Here is a 27,578-nt window from a genome sequence, read left to right on the forward strand (position 1 = left end):
TGAATGTTGGTAGAAGAATTTGTGAAAACCTAAAAAATTAGGTGAATTAAAACTGTGATTTATTAAATAGATTTTTGAAAGTACGTCCGTTAAGGATACTTTAAAGGAAAGTTTTTAAGAGTAATTGAAAAATTGATTGCTGTATTTTATTTATCGATTTTTGGAAAAAAGTGTAGGAGTAAAAACTAATTTACTGGTTTTTGTTAATTTACATTCAACAGAGAGTTCACGATTTACGATATAATCAATATGGTTGAGGTTTAAAAATTCACTAAGAATTGGAAGCTGGGAAAATCAGTACCATTTATGAATTAAAGATATATTATACCAATAACTTATTATATGTAATAACTTATATATACTAATATACATTCTTTTAATTTTAGATAGATTTCATAAAAAAATCTATCTATTGTAATGGGTACCATGTTTCGACTTCCAGAAAATTTCGATATATCTTTGTGTTTCACATCCCCAGACCCCAAAACCCCCGACAGTTCAACAGTTTTGAATATACTCGTACATTTAAATATATTTATTACGTATATATTTCACTTTCTTGTGGACACAAAACTGCTGTAATTTTAGGCCAATCACTTTCAAATTGATACATAAAATATAACGACCCAAAATCTCTGTCGAGTTCGTTAATGGGCAAAATCGGACCATGCAGGTGGATATGGAGGGGCTTTATTAAAAAACGAAATATCGCTATAGCTTTCTTATTAAGCAAAATATCGAATTCGTTTAAAGTTCTACTATTCTTTCGATAAGGGCCTAAAACTTATGTAAGTAAAGTTTTTTGATATGACCAACCATTGGCCGAGTGGGTGGAAAAAAATGGGCTTTTGAAGACAAAAAAAATCATACCTTCCTTAATAGGCACACTATCGAATCGGTTTAAAGTGACCGTTAGTCCTCTAAACATTACCTAAAAACTTTTGTCTGAAACAATTTTTGATATGACCAAGCCTTACCGCAAGGGATGACCAAAATGTTTCTGCAATTGTAAGATAGCTTGTCGTTTGCTAAACATGTGAAACTTTTCTTCACATGCAACTATTGTCGTATTGAGTAAATTTGAAGTTTTTCTTAACTTTAAGGTGAAATCTTTTTTATCCCCTACTTAGCACCGTAAAATCTATCTCCGCCTTCCGGCGTGCCGAAAGTGATTTTTTACTTTTTATTATTAAAATAATTATTAATATTGTACCATTTCAAGGATAACATAAGAATCGTTGTTATCTTCTAAAGCAAAAGTCCTCTTAGGGGAAATTCGATTGCCAGTTATATATAAATATGTTTATTTTCGATATATATCTTTTCTAAGATTAAAATTGTTTAATTACTTTTTAATAAACTCAGGTGAATTTTGTGCGCTAAAAAAAAAATGATAAAATATACAAACAATTATAAGCATACATATTAATACAGAGTTAAATTTTCTTTTTAAATTAATTCTGAATTTTAACAATGCCTATTCAATTTTAAAAACATACTCTAAAAAAAAAAAATTGATTATTCTTTGTAATTAACTTTTTTCATGCCGATTTATTATGGTTATTAAGTTAGATAAATTATTTATTGTGTGAAAGATGAAAGTATAATTTATAATGTATGATATAGCCTACCTTTATACAACATAAGAAAAATGAAAGTCTTTTATACAAAAAAAAAATCGTTTAAATTACCACAGAAATTACTCAATTAATTGTAAATAAGAATCGCTCATTAGTGTTATAGCTTTATGTATAAATTTCTTTTACATATATCGAATACACAGCGTAAGCTTAACGATAATTAGTTCCGTTTATCAGTATTTTTCTCATAATTTTTTTGCTATAAGTTATTTTTTTCAAAATTACAAAATTGCTTGTAATTTTAAAGGTTATTATTTTTTTTATCGTTAATAATGCTATTTACTATAATTATGAGGTGTATACATTATTAAATTATACTAAAATTAATTTAAATTCTAAAATTTTCATTTAATTTTATTTTTAATTAAAATTGAACCACTTAAAAGTAATGAAAATAATTATTGTTAGAAGTTATTAATTTTTAGCCTGTAAAATACCTAAGGTTTAAAAATTTGGTAATAAAAATACATTCGGAATCATAATACCTTAGTTCTCTCAAACCTTATATCCGTTTTATTTTTTATTAATTTATTAATTTTATAGTATTATTATTACGATTCATTTTCATTCTCACATTTAAATTTAATGATATAGCCACTGATAAATATCGCCCGATTAATTTTTTTTTAACTAACTAATTTGGAATTTTTCAGTCAAAGGCAAATTGCAGTTGTGAAAAACAGATTGTTGATAATGATTAATATTTTTGCAATTTACTGAATATTCTGGTGAGCAAAAATTTTTTTATGGTTATCGCTCTGGAACACCCATCAAGAAGAGTAAGTAAAAGTGTTTGATACTAAAAATATATCATTACTTGATCTTACTTGCTGCATTGCAAATTGCAATTAAAAATGAATAAATAAATAAATAAAAAATACACACATACACACACAGTGATTCCAAATTGTATGGTAATCTCTCGGAAGATGATTCTATAACTAGCAATAAACAAAAAAGTTCATATAAACATAGGTAAGAAAACGGTTTGTTTGCGAGTTTCGGCTCGCGAAAAATATAGCCCTACTTTATGCTTCCTGTGTGAAATTAAACTTCACTAAAACGTCTTTGGGTACAAATCAAGGGGTAAATTAGGTGTTTCCTTATAGTTTTTAATCTAGGTAATTGAATAAAAGTAGTCCCAAAACATTATCTCGCTTAAGTTTTAAGAAAAACGGGGTAATAAATGAAATTGTTTTGTCAGAAAATATACTATTTTAAGTTTGGAATAAAATAACTTTGTTAATTTATCAATAAACAAATTAAAATTTCTAGTTAACTTTGTTAACTATTAAAATTAAACACAAATTTGTGAAGTTTAACTTTAATTACAAGCAAAAAACACAAACTGGATCGGAAAAACCGATACGATTTTAAACAGAACAATTTAAATACAAATCCTAAAAATTAAAAAATAAATCTGAAAAACGTCATACTTAAATATTTTTAAAATTTCTACATTTTCATAGGTTGGCAATAATAGCTGATCAGCAATTAAATTTAGCGTCTAGCATTTGAATGTTCAATTTAGTGGTGTTTGTACTGTTATTGTTCGTACTGTCATTCATAATGGGTGATACCACAAATTTGTTTTCATTTGGAGAGTTGACGGACATGTATTTATGGTAATGCAAATAAAAATAGATTGACTACTGTGCGTCAATACCGGAAAAATCTAGAACATAGAGTATCCGATCGTAAAACATTTGAGCCTTAGGAGAGGCAAGTTCGAAAAACAAGTATGCTTAAACCACAACAATTCGATGCTGGTCGTCAACGTGTTGTTAGAAATGACATCGCTGAAGAACCAATATTGAATGTGGTATAAGTATCTCCCACCTCAAGAACCAAAAGGTTGTTGCATCGCTCATGTTTAACAAACACGTGTGTGGCGAACGTTACGGGAGCAACAATTATACGCATTCCATACAACCAGTGTAAAGGAATTGTTACCACCTGTTTTTGTAAACGGATGAAATTTTGTCGACGGTTAATTAGAAAATGTGAACATCATCCCGATTTCATAAGCAATATTCTAATTAATGATGAATCCTATTTTACAAGAAATTACATTTTAAATTATAGACACATTCACACTTTGGCAGAAGAAAATCCCCGTGAGACTGCAAGAAATCATTTCTAACGCACTTTATCGTTTAATGTATGGTGTGGTCTTCTTGGTGATAATCTCATAGGTCCTTTTTTCCAACCGCCAAGGCTCAATGGAGAGCGGTAATTGGATTTTTTGCAAACAAATCTGATGGAACTCTTGCAAGATATACAACTGGTAGATGTGGTTTATCAATGATAGCGCACCTGCTTACTACTGTCGTGATGTGTTGAATCATTTAAATAACACATTTAGTAAACAGTGGATTGGTCGAAACAGACCAGTAAAATGGCACCTCGATTCCGATCTCACGTAAGCGGAATTTTTCCTTTGGGATTGGATAAAGTCATTAGTCTATTCTGCTCGTATTGGAACACAAGAAGTACTGTGACATGGTAAATTAAAAGCTGGAGCTTAGGAATAGTAATGATACTATTAGTCGTGCTCGGCTTGCATGGATTCGCCTAGTTGAACTATGCATTGAACAGAATGGCGGCCACATTGAACAACTGCTTTGAAGAAATGTTTGCACCTTTATAAAGTAACAATTTTGGTATTTAACAATTTTGGGAAAAAACCCAAAATATGTGATTTTTATTTTTTTTAAATCTATCTTTTAGCCAATTTTCTGTTATTGATAAGTTTTCTATTTGTTTTCATTTACAATATGTTGTTCAAACATTGATGAAAATAGTTCTATTTAAAATCGTATAACTTTTCCGATAGATGTTATTTACATAAATTTTCTCAGAATTAGATTTTCTTCTAAGTTAAGATATTTTCATTTGTTTAATGGTAAATTAACAAAATTATTTTATTCTAAACCTAGAAAAGCGTATTTTCTGACAAACACTTTTCGTGTTTTACCCCGTTTTTCTCAAAATATGAGACAGAGTTCTGGGAATACTTTTATTTAATTTCTTAGATTAAAACAAACCTTTAAGGAAGCACCAAATTTACCCCTCGATTTGTACCCGAAGAATTTTAGTAAAATTTATATTTACAGAGGAAGCAGAAAGTAGGGCTAAATGTTTCACGAGCCGAAACTCGCTAACGAACCGTTTTCTGACCTGTTTATATGAACTTTTTTTATTTTTGGTTTTAGAACCCACTTTCAAGAGATTACCATGCACTTTGGAATCACCTGGATATAAAATATTTATTTTATAATATGAAATATTAAACTGATCTTTGAATTGAGAAAAAAGACAAATCTTCCAAAATACAGAGTTAAAAAACAGATTAGGCACCTTCGATAGCTACTGCATTAAATGTAGAAAAATTTGGATTCGAGTATCTTCTTAGGCTTTGAGGATTTTCAGTAATCCATCAGTCATTCTTTTTAGGTTCTAATTCTCATCTATGTAAAATGTTTCGTCTGAAAAATTTACATTAGTGGCCTGAATTAATGAAAATATGCATTAATCTTTATTAACTCATCATCTTTATTAAAAAACCATTGAGCCTTGCGATGTTTTAGTTAATGTAGTCCACCGTTACTGAAAAATAAGATATCTTGTAATCAACCTGACCCCTGCAGAGGAAGGCACCCGCCTTGTACCGATCACCACACTACTCCCCCCGTTTTTAGTCATGATGGGCTTTACCAGAGATCGTCTGTTAGACTCTGTAAATTTGACACCTTCCTCTAACACCGAAGATTTCGTTTTCACACAATAACTCTTCCTACATCTAACTTCAGTTGGACTATGCATTCAGATCATTACTTGACTGAGTCTTTAAACACCAAAGTACGTAGTATCCTCATACCAACAAAACAAGTGCTGACTGCAACAACAACAATCTTATCCTACAATTGTACGTTGTAATCAAAAACACTTGTGAAATTTTGAATTTATATGGTTATACGAAAATTCTTTTCTTATTGTTCTAAACCTGCTCCCTTTGTTATAACGAGCCGTCCACGTTTTATATTATTGTTTATTGTAGTAAATAAAATTTCGTTTTGTAACAAAATAAAACATTTCTGCAAAAATCATTTTAACTGAATGTTTAAAGATTTCTTAATTTTAAGTGAATTTTTATATCAAAATATGTAGTTGACATTAATTTATATATTGGGTGGCACAGATAGTTACAAGCTAGCCTTTCTGTGCGGAAGTCTATAGATCGAGATCTGATAATACTAGTTATATCAATGCTCCTCAGTACTGACTCCAACAACTATGTTAGAGTCTGGCCGGGCGATCCATAGTTGTAACCAACTACAGATATACTTATTGCCATAAATAGGAGATGCAGCTTCTGATAGGTTTCTAATCCAAGAAAGCTGTACTAGATACCTAAAAGCTTAATAAATATCATATTAATTAATTCAATCATTCATTTTATATCTAATAATCTGCTACTTACATACTGCAATTTATATCTTACTTGTACAAACTCATATCTCGTTTTTCCGTATTTATACAGTTCTGTAGATTTAAATAAATTAATTTTGTATTCTTAAAGTACTTATTACGTAATGAATAATAAAAATGTTTTAGTCTTATATAATTGAATGGTGTATACAATAAACACTTTCAAAATTTTATTCTGAGGTAGTGTTTGTTTAGACCAAACATCAATGCACCAATTCAAGCATGTTTTAATAGTTATTCCTTTGGAAACTCGTGGAATTTTGTAATTACTGACTTGAGAATTCTGAGTCAGAATGGTAGAAATTACAAATATTCGTTTAATAACTACCCTCTTACAAGGGATGGCTATTGAGAACTGAAACTCCAGTGAGATTGGAGAACGCTGTTAGATAATATTTATTAAATTTAATTATAAATTGCTATTAAATTAAATTTTAATACAATTCGGTTTACAACAATGCTAAACGGTTTTCATTCGTTTAATTAAATTTGCATTTAAATATATGTTTTTAATATCCATTAATAATTAATTTATGTATATTGTTGACAAACAATACATGATAATTTAATCTTTGTTAAATGTATTAAGAAAGTTAAAGAAATTTCAAAATAACGGGATATTTCTCCTGAAAATTTAATTAATTTGATTCGATAATTAAAAACCGGTACGTTTAATTGAAACCGTATATTTATGTATTTGTATGTTAAAAGTACATAATTTTTCTCTTAAGTTGTGAGTTTAATTAATATTATATAAATACATATATACAGAGCGGTAAAAAATATGACTAAATACTTATATATTTTGCTTTTTAATATAAAATATTGCTTCTATTTTCTTTAGATATAATTTAATAAAATATTTTTTATAAAAATCGATTTATTTAATCAAATTTCCTTTATATCGATAATATTTTCTTGATCTAGTCAAATTGTGTTTTAATAATAATTTTTTTAATCTTTTAATTTTAAGTAAAGAAATAAACTTAATTTCTGTAAAGACCATATCGGTTTTAAATAAAATAATCATTACTCTAACTTTAAAAAAATGTAATTGTAAAATTCCATGTAAAAGTAGACCTACATAGATCCATATTAATTTGTAATTTTATAATTTGTAAAAGAATAAAAAAAAATCTCTCATTCTTCTAAAGTACGATAAATATTAATTTTTACTTCAAAAACATTTATTGTTATTCAAAATGAATTTTAGGTCCTGCTCATTTGGATGATTTATTATAATAATATTTACATTTACTTATCAAAGAAAATTTTCGCAAGGAAAGCTTTTTTCTATGGAAATTATATTTTGTTTTTGAATATTTATACTTTAAGCATAGTAATTTAAATTACATGATAAATATGTATGTGTTTGTGAGAGCGCGCGCGCAATATAACTTTTTCTTAGATTCTTGTGTTTAAAATAAACGTTAAAAACTATAAATGAAATTAACCGAATGAATAGCTGTTATTCGGGTAACTACAAAAACGTTTTTGGCGTTGCAAATGTACAACCTCTGATTTATAGCTTAAATTTTACGTGTGTTTCGTCTATAATAATATGAAACAGTTAAGATAAAATCAATGATATAGGACTTAAAACCAATTTTAATATGAACTGTCGTGTGAAACAGATTGGCAAAATATCGATCGTTCTGTTAATCAGTCAAGAAAAATTTTGTTTTTTTTATTCTGCACCCAGTTAAACAGAGACCACAATTGAAACAAAAACAATAAATAAAACCATGTCACTATGTACTATTGTAGCACAGTAATACATTCTGTAATACAGTAGTACGTCAGTGGCGTATTTCCCACATGCTATCGTCTCTTACCTTGATAACATTCTGCTAATCTCTTTCAGTCCCTAGTCCCTAGGCCATGAGGTGGTTCCCACTCAAGTACGATTGTCAGCTGTTATTTATATTTCGAATACCGTTTATTTTGTGGAATAAAAAAGGATATACAGGTTGGTACAAAGCGATTTATAGGGATGCTTAAGGGGGGAAAAAAGTTTGGTATTCATAAAGAAAAAAAGATATAAAGAAAATGTAGTGACTTTAATTATGCGGTGCAGGATTTTAGAAGAATTACGAAAACTCCATCTGTAAATCTAGGGTGTTAAATCGATTTCTTGAACCTCTTATTTAATTTAATTAACTTTAACACCTTTCCACGTATTTTCTTCAAAAGAAATAATAGAACAAGTACGGATAAATTCATTAAATTGATCCCATTGCCAAAACAAATCTGGTAGAACAGACACGATTTTCCCACCTCGACAAGTAACTTTTTTCTTAAGATACAAATACCATGAAAACAAATATGAATTTGCGAAGGCATGGATTTTTTCATCGTACAAATGTTTACTCTTAATGCTATAGTAAGAATAAAAAGTATCATAAAGAAAAAACTCATAATTCAAGAATTTTTCCATCTGAATAACCTGCATTCAGTAATAATTATGTACTTACTCTAACGGTGTTACGGTCTCCGGGTCCGATGCAGAAGGTTGTTAATCTACTTTCCGATTGTAACAAAGTGTTAAAAATATAAAATGTTATGGCACTGGCATACTTGTACAAGAAAAAAGTTTTATGTAAGTAGAAATAATATTCGAATTGATGAGCAATGACACACATTCTAAATATCTAGACGTATTATTTTTATGAATGCAATTTCTGTTACTTCTTAAACACCAATTTATTCTGTCTTAATATAACTAACAGAGACGTACCGTGAATGATAATACTAATAGTAATGGTTGGTAAACGTATAATAAATAATGATCTATATATATATATTAATAAATCAGAATGATTAATATCATTTAGGTCATGTACAACTTTAATTTATATTTACTATTGATTTTTATAAAATAATAAATTAATAAACAACAGGACTGTTACTTTATATAAATTATATTACTGTTAATACAATTTTTCAAATCATAAATCATATTTTAATTATGTTATAAATGAGATCGTATATGTTTTTTTGCAGTAAAAACAGTTAATGAATAAATCTATGTTGACATATAAATAAAATATTAAAATATTATTATACATTTTAATTATGTATTAAATAAAACGGATTCAGTGCATGATTAGTGGTACTGTAAATAAAGTGCATCAGGTCAATGCACTTCCATTAAAATTTTATTAGTGTCATTAATATAATGTAAATCACAGTATTATTATAAATATAGTAATGACATATAGATATTTACAATACCTGATATTATAATAATAATTGTAACAACAACCTTTAGTTAATAATATTCGGCTATTTAATATTTATTCAACTAAAGGAGGTCCGTGTAATTTGTTTTTCTTTATACTTTCTATCCCCTTTCAAGAATATTAAATTTTTTTTTTTTTTAACTGTGCTCAATACAATAATCGTTTACACTTTATACACGATTTCATTGATTAAAATAACCTGTTTTTTTCATTATTTTATTAACATATTATATTCGTAACGTGTGTACATGACCTTTACTTTTACATGTGTCAAATGAATTTCATAGTCAATAATGTATTTTGCAAAAAATAAATTAGATTTTTGGAATATTTTAACGATATTTAATTTTAAGCCAGGTCTAAGTGTTATTATTATTATAATTATTACAACATCTATTAAATATATATTTATAAAATAAACAAATAAAATCGATCTCAAACGGTATTCAGGGAATTTATACAATTTTTTTTTTTTTAATTTTAAGGTAATTAAGCCCGTTTATGTGAAGTCAAGTTCTGGGTCGAGTCCTAATATGATTTCCCTAATTAATTGAGGAAAATATATTTTCTTGTAGGATTTTATATAAAAAGATATTCATTTTTTATTCATATTGCATACACGTTAAATGTATTTTTGAATTTTTAATTAAATAAAAATAAAAATACTATTGCTTAATTAATGAATTAAAAAGATATACTGTGCACATTTTTACTTTCATACAATCATAGCTCTAGAGCTGTACTGCAAGAAGGAAAGATTGATCAGTCAAAAAATAGACTACAGGTTTTTTCATGTTTTGACATTCCATGACCCAGGGACGCCAAAAAACAAAAACAGTGAGGAGGCTATGATCGTACGTGCGTTGGTCTGTTTGAAGCTTAATTACGTTTGACTGGATAAACCGATTCAGATAAAATTTTGTAAAAAAAAAAACTGGTGTAAATGGGGCAATTTGTGGTCAAATGTTGGGGGCAATACCCCCTTCCACGAGAGGAGAGGGGTTTTTTTGAGGGTTAATTTTCCCAGAATTTTGAAAACATATCCCTACTTCATATTAAGCTCAGTACATGCGTGCATGTTTATCTTACCATTTTTTTTTAAATCTGCCTCAAAATTTCCACCTTTTCAAAAAATCGAAAAAGCTATCTTTTTATTTATTGCTTATTTTTAACCGATTTTTTAAAACGCTTTACTAGGCATAGTAGTAGTGCAACCGACTCAAAAAATTGGGAGCAATATTGTAGGTGGGGAATTTTTTCAAAACTTTTTTGGGTTTATTTAGACTTTTAATAATAGTAAGTGTTTAAATAATAAACTTTTAGTTATAGTATTACAATAAAATTTCATCATATCCACCCCTCCACCAAAAAATAAATCTTAGGTAGCTTTTTATTGTATGTACATTTTTTAGTGGTATTTTAGTTTACTTTCTTCCTTTTAACATAGTAAACGTAGAATAATCAAAAAAAATTTTCTTGGAAAGATATTTTTAGATTTGAACAGAAAAAACAAAAAAAAAAATATAAAATGTTTATTTTTTATAAATTTTTTGGGTTATTTAAACATATAATGATAATTTTACAATAAAGTTCGTCATAAATAACCCCACCAAAAAAAATAAATCTTAGGGAACTTTTCTCTTGTATAATTATTTTGCTACTATATAAGAACAAATAACCAATGCCAGGAAAATATTAAAAATTTGTTGTCAGATTTTTGAAAAATTTATTACTGTCAATTAAATTTAAATGTTTATGGTATTAAAGTGTCTTTTTATCTTTATGAACGCATAACTGAGGAATTCAAAATCAATAAACGATAGATAAATTTATTAAGAACATATATTTGCCATCGTCAGATCAGTCAGATAGGGATTCTATAATAATCACCTGTGTAATAAAAAGGATTAAACACATAACTTAATGAAGCTATAAAATAATCCTACAATTTTAACTGACTCAATTACGATAACCTCTGATTTAATTACTGATGTCTAAGCTTTTCTGAGATATTAGCAATAAAATTCTCATTTTGTTGGAAACATTACTTGAATTTAGGAGATTTATTTAGCCTACAATAGTAATTTTAATTACTAAATTTATTTTGTGGTATGAATCGGAAAAAAACAGAAGATAAAACATTTTTAATGATTAATTTGACATTGATATTAGTGTTTTTACCTGTTTTTTTTTTTAATGTCGTAAAATATAGTTTCGAGTTTATATTAACTTTTATTATTAGTTAATTAGTTGATTAAAATTAGTATTTCTTAAAATAATTAAATAACAACATTTAGATTTATAAGAAAATATTTTACTGATGTGTTAATACAATTATTTACTCACTTTTCGTTTAAAAAGAGGAATTTAATTTTTTATTTTAAAAAAAGGCTATATTATTTAGCTGGTGCTCTTCTTATTATTTAATAGGAACCAATATTTTTCTAATCAGTACGTATTTTTTGTTTCAAGCTAGTTGTTAAAGAAGCCAATTATGTGTATATCTACTGAAATTATTAATAAATCATTTAAAGATAACATATTTTTTACAATAAAAACCAAAAAATAAAAATTTATATTTCCTTGGAACAGGTATAATTAAGCCAATTTATGTGAGTTCGTCTCATATAAAAGAAATTTGTATAAGTAAAGAAATTTGATTAGCACTAATTTTTTATGTTACATTACCGTCAAAGTAAAACGAATTAAAAAATATTTTGTGTTTTAAATTTACGCTAGAATTGGTCTTCACTTTATCGGAATGACATTTGTATATATCTTAAAAAAACAGCAGCTGAAAGTATAAATTGTACTTATTTTTCAACAGTTATCAATATTAATAATGGATACTGGTTGTAGTAATGAAAAAGTTACATATTTTTCTCGTTACACTTAGCCTGACCACCGTTTTTTATTTTATATTTTAAAGAAACGTGAAAGGTGGACTAAACCGAATTTAAACGATAATGAAATTTTGTTTAGCACGAGTCCACAAACGAAAAAAATCTCGAAAAGACCACAAAAAAACTTCAAACTTGTTCTACTATAGTTTATTTAAAAATAAAAAATTAAATTAGAATAAAAATAAAAATGAAATGAATAATTTAAATAAAGCACAAAAATTTAGAATCGAAAATATTTTTATTAGCTACTGAAAGAGCTTATTATCTATTAAAAAAGAAAAATCTACAAAAATTACTGTGAAGTAAATTTATCTACAATTTTTTTTTTAATTTTAATCCGTTTTAGGGCTAATAAAAATAAAAGTTCAGACATCTTATATGAACTATTTACTTTTTAAGCTTAACCTTTTTTGCTAACAGTTATTTTTCTGTTTCATAATTTTTAATTTACTGAGCCTTACATTCACAAGCCGCACGAAAATTTAAAGAATTTCTCTGTTGGAATCCGTATAGAAAATACAAACAACGTATTTTGTAGACAACCTTGGATTGCCATAATTTCGAAGTTAGATACCATGTAAGGGATTATTTTTTTACACTCATTGGCAGATTGTTGAATAAATTATCGTTAACGTTTGAAAAATACAGTACTTTAAGATGTGCGTATTGTATATTACTAAATTAATTGTTATACACATATGCTTCTGTATAAAAAACAACTGTTTTGTACATAGAAATTGTTTTAATTGCAATTATAACAAAATTAAGTTTCATTATTTCCAATCCGATTAGATAATAAGTTAGTATTGAAAGTCTTGTTATTTAATTATACACATTTTATCATTATTAATTGAAAAAAAACAGATTATTTTAAAACCCATTAAACTCTGATCTGAATTCTGCTGAAAATCTGTTGTAAAAAGATATACCTGCAACAGGTCCTATGGTAATCCTTCGTTATAAAATTAGAAGTTAAGAATTCTTCATCCGCAGGACCACATTAATGTTCAAAGTAATACCCAAGACGATTTGAAAGGAAGTGTGAGTTGTAAAATACAAACATAGTCAAGGTCTATTAGGAAATATATATTTTTTAAAATACTAATAATTGATATCAACCAAGAAATGTCGTAAATTGTATGAAAAAATGTTAAATGTGAAACTGAAATTTTAAATACTTTTTATAATCGTTAGTTTAAAAAATGTAATTTTTATTTTACATGTACTCTTATCTTAATATTTCATTTGTTTTTTAAAGTTGAATACAACTGAACTTTATAAATTAAAGTATTAATATTAATTTACAGAATAAAGTAAAACGATTAAAATTAAGAAATCCTAGTGTCGAAATACGAGGGCTATTCAGAAAGTAAGGAACGTTTGGAATTTTAAAAAACCAAGTACAAGAAAAACTTTTTATTATATACATGTGAAAGAGGGACTAAAATACTACTTTTCAACATAATCACCATACAAATTCAGGCACTTATCATAGCGGTGGACAAGCTTTGAAATTCCTGTCATAGAATTTTGCCGCCTGTGATCTCAACCACTCAGTGACGCACCCATCTTGCACAAAATTTGTGGTAGCCTAGCTTCTGTGAAACAATTTCAAACAATAAAATCCGTGAAACTTGTGGGAAACATAGAGAAAGCTCAGTTATTGTGAAACGGCGGTTTTCAAGAATCTTTTCGTCAACTTTGGAGACCAGATCGTCAATCACAATGCTCGGACGTCCACTCTTCTCTTTATCGTGAACGTTTGTTCGGCCATTTTTAAACTGAATGCACCACTTTCTGACAGAACTTTCACTCATTACGTTGTTCCCGTACACTTCACACGGTTCCCGATGAATTTCTATTGGTTTTAAGTTTTTTGCCAACAAAAAACTAATCACAGACCGCACCTCACAACTGGCGGGATTTTCGATTGCAGCACACATTTCAAATTTATATATAAAAAAACGGAAAGTGCGGAGATGTTCCCATTGTCACGGCTGGCCGCTGACTGAGGTGCCGAGCACGAGCACACCAATATATACGCGATTGGCGTGCGCCTGGCGGCGTCAGGTGGAAACGTTCCTTACTTTCTGAATAGACCTCGTATAAACCTGAATTAATTATTAATATGTTGAATGATGCTTACAACAGTTATCTATTATGTTGAGTAAGGTCCATAATTGTATCAATACTTGCTTCAAAAAAAAAAGTATGCCCACAATAGGACCTGATTTTGAGCATATAAAATTTTCATTGTGGACCTCCATTTTGAGTATATAAATTTGCATTTATTCCTATACACGTGTGAAAAAGGAGCTGGGAAGAGAACTACAAATTGGTTTTCATTTAAGGGCTTCCAAATTGTTTTTTTTTTTTAATTAATACGTTTCTCCTTAAAAAATTAAATATACTTAGCCTTAAATACTAAAAATTACTGAAAAATAATTGGATTCATTACAACAAAAATAAAATAATTCTGGATTTGAGTTAAGATAGAAATTTAAACTTCTTTATTTTATAGAAATCGTAACCAATATGGCGAGTAAAAATAATATACAGTGTATATAAATTATACGGTTGTCTAAAATGTATTGAGCCTTTGGAGGCCAAAATTGAGAATATATTTACTGTTATTGGAAAATAACATTATAGGACCACATATGCACCATTTTTTCCGATGACTTCTGCAATTTGTCCAGAAACACCATAATCCCGAAGCTACAGAACTTCTGTGGTTTCTGATCAAAAAATTGTGACAGGTGGTATTCACAGGCCTCTTTTGGAACTAACTTAACCCATCCAGGAGTTTCTGTAGACACCGAAGCAAATGACAGTCTGACGGTGCTAGATTCGTGCTATGCGATGAATACATTAAAACCTTCCAGTCAACTTCTCTCAATTTCTGATGGGTTGTTTAAGGTGTATGAGGTCTGGCGTTGTCAGCGTGGTACATGACACCCTTTCTGCTCACCAGTTCAGACCGTTTCTTTTGAAATGCTAGGTGCAATCACGCTTATCGTCGAGAGTACAGGTCTGAGTGTATCGTTCTGCTTGGCGGCGATAGCTTGTGATGCACGATGCCCTTCCAATACCACCAAACGCACAGCCTAACCTTCCTGGGCGTCAGTGTGAATTTTACCACAGACTGCAGAGCTTCTCCTCGCTTCAATATTTTCCGCACATCGCTGTCTCAGGTTTACTTTTCATCGATTTCCTTACGTTTCAGTGGTGATTCGCAGATAGAAATTCGATCGAGTAAATTTTTCTGAGTCACATCATGTGGTACACAAACGTCGAGATTCTTTTTATAACTAGCTTTCTCTAAATGGTTTAACAATGTTCGGTGATGGTTGTTTAGGTCATCGGTGATGTCATGACTGCTTACAAGTGTGTCTTCCTCGACTTTTGCCAGAATACGCTAACGTTGTTTCGTGCGCAAAGCCTCAATACGTTTTAGACTACCTGTTTTTTAATATTTTAATTTCGAAAATTCATAAAAATTAAATCTAACCAGGTGGATTCTAAATATTTTTTTTTTTTCAATTTCATTACGTAAAATATGTTTAGATTTGTTACCTTTCTGGATTCCTCATTTTTTCTCTTTAAGTTCGTTTTCTTTTTTATATTGCCCAAGAGAATATTATAGAAAAGAAGGATGAAGGTTCTTTTTTATAATAAATATTTGAACGAGGAAATTACATGTTAAATAATTACGTAACATAGATAAGTATTTCCCTCATTTTTATCGATTGTATAGAAGTTCTAATTTCACTAAATTATAGCTGGAGTTACGAAATTACTAATTAATTAGGAAGATTTCAGTTAATTTTAATTAAATTCTTTTTTCAGTAAATAACTTTGTAAATGTCATAAAATGTGGTAAAAACAGTTAATAAACAAAAACTCCACATTTTTAAAGTGAAGTATATATTTTTAAAGTATATATATACATTACACTTCTTTGTCCAGTGTTAACTTCGATGTGATCAGTTGTTCGTTAAAATTTTTTACTACATTTAACTTTTTTACATCATCCATTACGTACTTCTATAGAAATACTTACATAAAATATAGACACTTGAACATTTCACTATTTATTTTATTTAACATTTATCACTTACGTAACATATTTCATAAAAAATTTTACTTACTCTACCTAGTTCTAAAAAAATCGAAAAATTACATAAAAATATTTATTTAAAAATTAGATTATTTTCCGTATAAGACGAAGTTAGTATGAATCTTACACAGAATCTTAGAAAATATATTTAAAAATTTTTCATATATTTTCACTCGAAAACCAAAGAATTTATGAAACTGGAAGTTTGAAAAATTACTCACAGATGTCCAGAAATTATATTAGAAAAACATACGTTAATAAAATATTATTTTTTACTTTCGCACAGAAAACATAAAATAATCCAGAATGTACATTCATTTATCTGCTAGTCCTTTTAAGTTAGACCAGATGTTCATCTAGTATGGCCCCTTGATTTTCATAAACTAGTAATAATAATTTTCTGAATAAAAAAAAATTAACTTTTTTTTGTATGTTTTATTCTTTTTATTTTGGATTAAAAAATTTGTTTTTCTACTTCACCTAAAAACATAAAAATGGATTTTATTTTTAAAAAGCACTATTGTGAACATATATATTTTCGTTGGTGTCAGTTGATAATTTTTATAACAATATCATGAGAAACAGACGAAATTAAGTAGGGGATTAAGAGTATTTCATAAACTCTTTTTAGACTCAAAATTGAAAACAATATCAAATCAAAACAGAACAAAAATATTAATATAAAAATTGAATGAACTACAGACATTACTTTTATCTACTTTGGCAAAATTAACAACCAAACTGAATTTAGACTAAAAATAAAAAATCGTGACATTTATATGAACATTATTAATTGCACGTTTTTTTCACATAAATGTTACTCTTTTATGGATAGTTTTTTAAAACATTTTACAGTCACAAGATTAGTGCAGTAAGTTATTAAAATAAATCCTTATAAGCGTAGTATTTTTTGAGTTGAAACCTCCACTGGTTTAAAAAGCTAAGTCCAAGAAATCATGAGAGTATTAAGAAATTACATAATTTTTCCATCGGATTTCGTCAGCTTTTATATTTATCCGGAAAAATTTCAATATGCATTATTCTAATAATTGAATAATTGAATCCAGTGATAATTGAGTAACTGAATTGAAGCCAATGAATTATGCATTCAGTATTAAGATGTTCATGTCAGAGAATCTCATTACAATCATTTCATCAATGTAACTCAAATACATCAATTGATAAATTTGTACTGTCACCACAAACAGAAAGGAACCATTAATTGGTGTACAAATTCCAACACCCTAAAGGATGATAAGTGAACTATTATTAATTAATTAATATATATATATATATATGATGTGTATATATGTACACACACACACGCGCGTTTATGTGTTATAAAAAAGAAGCAAACTGTCAAAAACGTTTTTCCACCATTTATTTCAAATTAAAGCTCTTAGTTTTTATTACGCGTTCTTGCATATTATTAATCTTAGCATTATTGCACCAGTCTTTTCAAAGTTCATATATTTGATAGTTACGAGTATTTTACTGTATATGAAAGTTTTGTTTAATCTGTTTATAAAAAGAATTTAAGCTAAATTAATATGGTAACTTAAAGGTACTAATTAAGTATGCGGTGTAATTGCCAAATGAGATAAAGGACAGTAAATTCTAATTGTATTTTTAATATTAAAATTTTTTATGGATAGAATTTACTAGGTAGCAATAGCTAATCCAGGAAATTAACAAACCGTTTAATTGGGAACTTAATTTGAAATATGTGAGTTAAAAAAAAAACGCTGTTAAAAAATAGTAAATATATTTGTAATATTATTGACCTGCGTGCAAAATAGTAGCGTTCTTGTCTGAAGCGGAAGGTTCTGCGTTTGAATTTCAGTCAAGCTTGGCATTTTTTTCACGCGGTGTAATATTCATTTCTCATCCGACAAAAGAGTAGGACAATTTTAATTGGGCGTCAGCCTGTAACTAAGGGTGTAGATATTATTTAATTGTGCAAAGCAATTATTAAGCTTTAATAATTTTAATTCTGCTTGTTTAAAAAATCAACGTCTTTAGTAAATAATTATATTAGTTTTTAATTATCTACTGATGTACTACATTTATGAAAAAATTTGTTAAACAAAAATTATAATAATTGTTTTTTTTTTTTTTTATAAACACAAAGATTCTTCCTTTTTTAAAAGTAAAACTAAATGAATTATTATACTATTTTGGTAGACAATGTCTTGTGCTTAACGTTTGCAGGATAAAAAAGTAGCCAGGAAGTAAACCTTTTGTGAAGATATGTAATAATGCTCTATGAAAAGAATTTAAATGGTTATAATTCAACAAACAACATATTTGGGTACTATAATTTAAAATTCTTTTTTTATTTAAATAATCAAGAAACTATAATTTAATTAATGGCCTTTACCGTGTTTCAAATTACTAACAGCTAAATAAATAAAAAACTTTCTAACAGCTTTAAAGATTCTTATTTTATAAATCTTTTGCCTGAAATAGAAAATATATGATGAGTCAAAGCATTTTCCAGTAGTTTGAGAATTTTTTTCGTTTTTAAACAGATTATTTTAATGGTATATGTTGCGTAATTATGAGAACTGAATATATTTCTTACATCATCTCTAACACATATTTCTAAAAATTACACGATATCTCTGTTTATGGATTTACTAGTAAAGATTTTTATTTGACGGTTAGTCTCGTATCGTGTGTAAAGTTAGAAGAAAAAAATATTTTTATATTTTGCTGGTCGATATAAAAATTTTGGGAAATTACGATATTTAAGTACAGGGAAAAATATTTAAAATACAGCATTTTATTTTATGTTTTTATTATAGCAATTCCTTTTTACAGTAGACTATTAAAATGTATCTAAGAAAATTTATCTGTTATTAATAAGATAATCCGTAGAAAAGAGTTTTTATATAATTCCTGAACTTTTTCATTATAAATAGCCTACTAAAGAACTTCTGTAACGTTATATTGGCAAAACGTTTGGATACAGAGTTTCTTACATTAAGAAAGAACTACAAAAACACAAGAAAAAAGTGCTATGGTATGTGAGTCTCAATTCTAGTGATTCTTGTATAACTTTTTCTTTCTTTCAGTTTTGGCTTAATGCCATGTTTTGTTTCTATTCCCATTTACAGCTTAAAACGGTAATAATTCTTTATAAACTAGATGGTCCCATTTAAAATTTGTTTCAGTTTAAATGTATTTTGCGTAGTAAATGCACAGATATATTTTCCTACATCTGATAGATGGTTGTTGTTATTGTTAAAGTTATCTAAAAAGTTTTATTGAAGTATAACATTTTTCTTGTTTACTTCGTATATATTAAACTCCTGTTATTATTTATCGTTGTGATTTTTGGAAAAAAATTAAAATGAAAAAGTTTAAGAAATGTTTTTTGAAAGTTTCAATATATATATATATATATATATATATATATATATATATAAATATTCAAAAAGATTTGCATATTAAAAATAATCTTAACAAAATGAAACAGGTTATAAAACCGTTTATTATTTTTAGATAATTAAATTAAATTTTATGGATGAATTTTATAACATTCGAAAAAAAGTTTAGGAAATTTCTATTTTTATTTTTAGAAGTTTCCTAATTTTTTATTTAATAATTTTTTTTTTAAATCGATTTGTATTATAATAACGGTATTATTTAACTGATACGGTATCACGAAGACCTATCCTTAGGCAAATAATTATAGAAGTAACCTACTGTAACTATATTAATGTACGCTGATTAAACCAAATTTTTTTAAAAAATGTAATAAAAAAAGAAAAAAATAATTATTCTTCTTTCCTTAATAATAAAAGTAGGTGTTATATAAATAGATTATCGGGGTAAAAATCGAAATTGGAAATGGTATTCCACCCCACTTCTAATTCTGTAGACATTCATTTTTTTAGATTTTTTCTTAAATTACTGTTGTAAAAAAAAAGCAGAAAATAATACTAACAAAAAATTACGAGATATCTTCAGCCGGTTTAAGGTACATTATTTCCCTTGTTCATTTATTTTGTAACAAGTCCTTGAAGTACTAAATTAATGAATAATAGACATAAAACGGTATATGCATACACAATAACAGGTCTGTCTAAACAAAACAGATCATGCTATACAGTAATCCTACAATTTTTAAATTCTAATCGAACAAAATTATTCAAATTATTATTAAATTACATGTTCTACATCAGGTAATGCATGTCGCCAAGTAAAGTTAGCATCAGTAGGTTGAGGAATGTAATAGGAATGTTTTCTGCTCCAGGGAAGGTCGTTGACGCTATTACGAGGCCGGGTGTTTCCTGACGCTTCTGGGAAGAGCATCAGGAGACTAGAGGGGCTCTGCAATGCTGTAAGAACCGCAAGGACAACAAATTTATCATCTAAGAGGTATGCTTTTAATTATTATTATTGTTCTGTAACAGCAATATCTTGATTAAATTTCCATGAAATATTCGCATATATACCGTCATATGTAGGCTAATAATAGTCATGTATGCATTAAAATATTTTAGTACCTGTACAAATTTATACAGTAAATATAATTTCACATTATAACGATTAATGAATTATGATCTAATTTTAGGTAATTTCTAAAATAATTTTACGCTATTATTTAGTAAGTCAGGCTTACTTAAAATTTTATGATTTATTATAGTCATAATTATATCTTTTAATTTAACATTGATTTCGTATCGATGAATGATATATTTAGTTCACAAGTCTGATTTTTTTTTGTCAAATAGAAAGTAATTTTATTATAGTAATAATTACAGCAAAAAAAATCCCTTTCAGTACCCCGGAAGGCAGAGGTAGATTTCACCGGCGCTAAGTAGGGGATAAAAAAGAATCCACCTTAAAGTTAAAAATACTTCAAATTTATTCAATACAATGGTTGCATGTGAAAAAATTTTTCATATATTTAGCATACGACAAGCCTCACTCTTCTTACAATTCCAGCAACATTTTGGTCATCCCTTGCCGTAAGGGTTCGTCATTATCAAAAACTATTTAAGACAAAAGTTTTAGGTAATGTTTAGAGGACTAATGGGCCAGTTTAAACCGATTCGATACTGTGCCTATTAAGGGAGGTATGATTTTTTTTGTCTTCGAAATCCCTTTTTTTCCACCTCCTGGGCTAATGGTTGGTATATCAAAAAGCTTTATTTATATACGTTTTAGGCCCTATCCAAAGAATAGTAGAAACTTTAAACGAATTCGACATTTTACTTAATAAAAAAAGTTATTTTTTTTCTCGAAAAAGCCACCCCCCCTCATTTCCACCCCATGGTCCGGTATTGGCAGTTAACGAACTCAACCGAGATTTTGGGACGAGTTATTTTTAAGGAATAATTTTAAACTGATTGGCGCAAAATTACGGCAGTTATCCTGTCCACAAGTATATATAAACTTTTGAGCTGATGGTGATTTTGGGGTCTGGGGGATGTGAAACGCGAAGATATATCAAAATTTTCCGGAAGTCGAAACATGGTACCCATTACAACAGGTAGCTTTCTTATGAAATCTACCTAAAAATATTACTGCAAGGTTCCTAATAAAATGATGCGTGCATAATATAAAACTCGCTCATATACAGAGGATTTCTCGGAGAAACGTAAAAGGATTTCACGAAATTTTCTACCACAGAAAATAAAGAAATACGTTCATATAAACGTAGATAGGAAACGCTTCATTTTTTAGTCACAGATAGCGAGAATTAAGTTCCGATTTCTATTTGGAAGGGTAAAATGAAACCATATTGGAATAGTTACAATTGAAATTAAGGGATTGTTTGATGGTTTCGTATGATTATTCACCTGAAAAAGTGAATACCACAGGAACCGAACTATATATATATATATATATATATATATATATATATCTAATATTTTTTGAGAAAATATACGTAAAGTACAAAAAAATTATGCGGTAAAATAGTTTTTTTTTTAGATTTTATGTGGTCTAACTTTTTTTAAATTGCCAGTGAACAAATATAATTTTTGCCTTAAAATTTGTTGAGATTTTAATTCTGTAGAAATCTGTATAAGTAACTTTAATTTAACATAAAAGGTTTACAAAATTTACCTTATTTAAAAACAAAATAGACCTAAACGTGACAGAAAAAAACTGTATTAGAATTCTAAAACTAAACAGGAATTATTTCAACATTTTTGGGATTCTGAGCCGTTTTCTTTTGTTTCACTTGTTAGAACTTATTTTGAATTTATTTCCGTTTCTTTCTGAGACGTATTTATTTTCATATAGAATTTAATACAAATATTCATTGAAATAAAGTTTTAATAAAAATAACTGTCAATTTTAAGATCTTTAAAATCAATTAACACATGTCGATGAAATTTCTTCCCAAAATTATTTAAATTAGAACTGATGATAAAGCACAAAGAACGTAGGTTGGTGTTTTTATTTTAAAGAAATGTAAAATAAAATGGTGTAGAAAAATTTTATGATTATAGATTTAACAAAACCAATAAATATGTTGAATTTTTTCTAATAAGGTGCAAAACGTTTTCTTAAATATAAGTTAAGATTAAATATGTTACGTCTGTTCTATAAAACTCAAGCTAGGTTAAATAATCCCGCCATTAAAAACAGTTTTAATTTCCCCTCTCCTTGTATTTTATTTACTCATTCGATAAACATATTGTCAAATAATAGTTTGAACGCAGCTAAAATAGTATTATGTGACAGTCAGCTTGTAGTATTACGTGTCTATCCACTCTCTTTTGAAAGCAGAAAATAAGTTAATGGAAATAGTTATTCTGTGATACTGTTTTTAACTATAAGAGTATATATATATACATATATATATAAACAAACAAAGCCAGTAATTACGAGATATATATATATATATTGTAATAAACACCTGTGTATTACGAAGTTTTCCGGGGACTTTCATAACTTATTCTACTCGTGACAGTAATGGAAAAAGTTGTTTTAAACACATATCCTATAATGCTTCGTTTGCGAGTTACGGTTAATGAAAATTCGTTCGGATTTCAGCTAGGTCAATGAATTGAGGTGGTACTGAAATTTTTAGGAAATTCGTTCGGATTTCAGCTAGGTCAATGAATTGAGGTGGTGCTGAGATTTTTAGGAAATTCGTTCGGATTTCAGCTAGGTCAATGAATTGAGGTGGTACTGAAATTTTTAGGAAATTCGTTCGGATTTCAGCTAGGTCAATGAATTGAGGTAGTACTGAAATTTTTAGGACGTTAATTAAGGAACACAATTAGAGTTTTCTTATGGTTTTTGACCTGAAAAATCCAATAAAATAGATCCCAGAACAGTATCTGCAGTAGATTTTAAGAAATCTGAAGTGAAAACCAATAAATTGGGGTAAACCCCTGTTTTTTTTATTTTGATATACGATTCTTTGTTAAATGGATAATAAACACATAAAATTTTTAATCAAAACTTATAGAGTTTAATTTTGAACAAAATAGTATAAGTTGAATAAAATAAAAACAGGTTAGAAAAATTATAATTTTATTTAGATTCATTTTCTTTCTTTTTTTTGCTGTACTGTTTTATCATCGGTTCCTCCTATATGATGTAAAACCAAAAGTAGATCATATGATAAACAGTTTCATGACGGAGTAGCATCCATTGATATTTCTCGAAGAATACAAATAACTATGAGTATGAACAACTAAACAATAGATAAATAAAGTAATAACTGTAAAACGATATAAAATAATGAAACAACTGATAAATGAGATAACTAAAATATAAACACAATTACCTTATCAACAGACATTTATTATAATCCTAGTTATCATTATCTTATCGAGGGATTTATCATCTTTACAATCAGGTTGTAAAACCACGGTATTTTCTAACAAATTTACAATAAGATATGTGTGTTTAGTCTAGATCGTTGATTCTCAGACTTTTTCGCCCACCCACTAGATTGAGGATCAAAGATTTTCTAGCGTCCGCCAAAATTTTTAAACTTACCATTTGTTAAAAATAATAATTGCATTTGCTGTTTTTAAGATTGGCAATTGTAAACAGCAATAGCAGTTATTGTTTTTACACGTGGCATATCCTGTTTCTGAGTTGAAACTTACATTTTAAATGAGAGCAATTAAAACCCATATTTAATGATATTTGGAAGTATTTTTATTAAAATTGCTTTCAAAAAAATTACAATTGTATCGTAAAGATATTTATAAAGAAAGGGATTAAAACGAAAGTCTTATGCTTTTAAACGATTTTAATGCGGTTTACTGAAAAAAATTCATTTTCCACATGCGCTCGATCAAAAGATCGAAGAAAAAACTTTCAAATTTTTAAAACTTTTCTTTTCACTTTTTTTTTTATTTGATTACTTTTTTACTTTCCTGTATAAAGTAAAGGAAGTATTATGATCGCGAAATATTTCGGATTTTATATTTCAGTGAAAATATCCATTTTGACTTGTTTCGAGTGACGTCTGTACGTACGTATGAATGTGCTATCTCGTATAACTCAAACACGATTAGCCGTAAGATGTTGAAATTTTGGATTTAACACTATTGTAACATCTAGTTGTGCACTTCCCTTTTTGATTGCAATCGAAATTAAAATTAATATTTAATTTTAATGAATGAAATATTTTGATCTTAAAAGGAAGGCACATCGTTTCGAATCAGACTTGATCTCTTTTTGTTTTTTTTAACTTTTATTTTTTGGAATTTTTATTTTTTTTAAATTTAAATATATTGATTTAATAATTATTAGCCCGTGATTGTAAAAAAATTTTACAATAAATAATAATTCATTGATAAAAAAAATGAAAAAAATTATTAGTGAAATAAAATTAAAAAAAAAAAATTGGTGAAATATCTGATTATTTAGTATTAATTGAAAATTATAATACCGAATCGTATTATTTGTAGTTTTTCTTGGCAAATTCTTATAAAAATTGTATATTCATTTAAATTATTTAAAAAATAGTTTACCGTTTAGTGAACTCACGTATACTGATTACAAATATTAATTTTGACCTTACGGTGTAGAATAATAGTTTTTAGTATAGGATAAATTGGTAAACAATTTATTTAAAGAGTAATCAAGGTACTCTTATTCTAACCTAATATTTTAGGAAAGATTATTAAATTAATAATTGTATAAATATTTGATGTTAATAAAAACTCATATTTTAGCAATTCTGTAACTGCCCACTTTTATTAAAGAATTGGAGGATCGTGTCTCACTTTCAAATGAAATAAGTCTAAATGAAGTGCAGAAAAAATGTGTTAAGTAATTTAATAGACGTACAAGGAAGTCATGTGATGTACGCATCACATTTTTGAAATCTGAAGTATACTGTCAAAAAGTAAGGTATTCAAGCTTTAATTTTTTTTATTCGTCTTTCAAAGCCGCTTGGTTGCAAAGTTAAAGTAGTTTGAATACAATCATTTTTTATCATAAAATACAGGTTCCCTTTAACTTTTTGTACTAGTTTAGTAGGTATTTAATTTTAGTTTGAAATATCAGGAAAACATAATGTTTGCCTTTTTTTCAATCAGCCATCGCCTTCCTAGACCGCCCGAACGCAGCCCCAAATTTCTGTAGGCCTTCTACCGCTCCCTGAAGCCCAGCATCCACAAGGGAGCGTTATTTCCCACTTTGAGAACGAATGGTCCAGATATACATTTCGAGTTCAGACGTTCTTCTCACGAACGTAAGTATTACCCCAGATACTCGTGGATTTTACTATTCCGTACAAACCACAGCGGTTCCATTATGTTCCTGAGTATTTTGTTCAGGAATCGTTGATGACCTGGACGTTCCTGTTACAATTTTATCCTGTAGTTAAATTCCGTAGGACCACATTGGTTTTATGAATACCTTATACAATAATATCTTGTTTAACACGTACAACTGAGATCCTCTGGCCATGTAACCGGTACGTCCACGTAAACTTAACGTTTAGTTGCTAAATGACCTCTCCATGTCATTCGACGATCCAGCAGCAAACCTAGGTACCGTACATTGTTGTTATGTGGAGTATTGATAATATCCCGGTGAACTCATTGGCAGTCTCCTCTTCCCATCGCAAATGTCTCGTGGTGAGTGGACTTTACCGGATTAACTCTTATTCTATATTTACGTAGTTGAGCGCTGATGAGATTCAACGTTGATTTCAGTCTATCCGAAGCTGCAATCGGCTACAGTCTTTTGACTGTATTTATTAATAATTTTATAAATATTTAAAAACGGTGTTAATTTGATTTAATAAAATTAAACTGAACCGAAAAAATTAACACACAGACCGTTTGCGAAATTTATCAGGAAAATCGCCTCTCAGTGTATTCTAAAAAATCAGGTGGGTCTGTGTCGGCGCGCACAGCCTTTGGTTAACGTGAAACGTTAGAGACCTTGAATGAAGTTCCTCCGAGCAACAGACCGACCAAATTATCAATAGAGTTAAATGGGAGAACCACCAAAGTATTTTTTTTTTCAACAAAACTGAAAGTCTCCAATAGAAAATTTTAGTTCCTTCATTTGGCCAACTACAGATAAATTGGTCGGTGTGTATGTCAGCGAGTCACTTTTAGTGTATCGGATTGAAATAAAAACAAGACACTGATTGCGTACTAAATCTAATTTTAACGTAAAACAGACACTAAATGGTACATGATATTTATTTCGACTAATATTCGACGCAATTTTGTTCAACATTGGTCTGTGATATGCGAAGCAAGAGACGTAAGGCATAATAAGCAGCGATAGAGGTGCTCGCACCGTCGGCGTCGTTCACTAAGTGCGCCTTGCCAGGTTTGCGACGCTTCCGAAACAGTTTCGCTCGCTCGGCACTGAACATTGCAGTACCTGTGCGTGGCCCATAACCTCCCCTTTCCAACAATATGCGTAATTTATATTTCCGACTGGCTTTTGCGCGGGCTGCGGCTGGCATATTGAATTTTTACGTTTTTTTACATGTTTACTTTAATTTTTTACACACAACTATTGTCCAAAATGCACTTATTATTATTTTATCGATCTATCTCAACAAACTCTAAACAAAAACACAGGAATCACCGCTCTATCAGGTCTAAGTCGTGAGCTACTCTTAATGGAAATGAGCGAGAGCACCAGTTTTGGCCAGTCTGCGCTGTGCCCCCTCCCGCCAACCCGCTCCCATTGACGCAAACTCAAAGTCGTATCGGCGAGCTGA

The 27,578-nt window shown here is 28.5% G+C and overlaps 1 protein-coding gene across 3 annotated transcripts in view; it reads left to right on the forward strand.

The window, feature by feature from the left end:
- The window catches only part of LOC142321657 (uncharacterized), a 361,563-nt gene that overhangs the window by 129,850 nt on the left and 204,135 nt on the right, over nt 1–27,578 (forward strand). For all 3 annotated transcript variants that reach the window (XM_075359921.1, XM_075359920.1, XM_075359923.1), the window contains one exon: nt 20,658–20,782. The gene's annotated coding sequence lies outside the window, so the exon portion shown is untranslated. The remainder of the gene's footprint in view (nt 1–20,657; nt 20,783–27,578) is intronic.

The sequence above is a fragment of the Lycorma delicatula genome, chromosome 3 (genome assembly GCF_047948215.1).
Source record: "Lycorma delicatula isolate Av1 chromosome 3, ASM4794821v1, whole genome shotgun sequence".
In the NCBI taxonomy this organism is placed as follows: domain Eukaryota; kingdom Metazoa; phylum Arthropoda; class Insecta; order Hemiptera; family Fulgoridae; genus Lycorma; species Lycorma delicatula.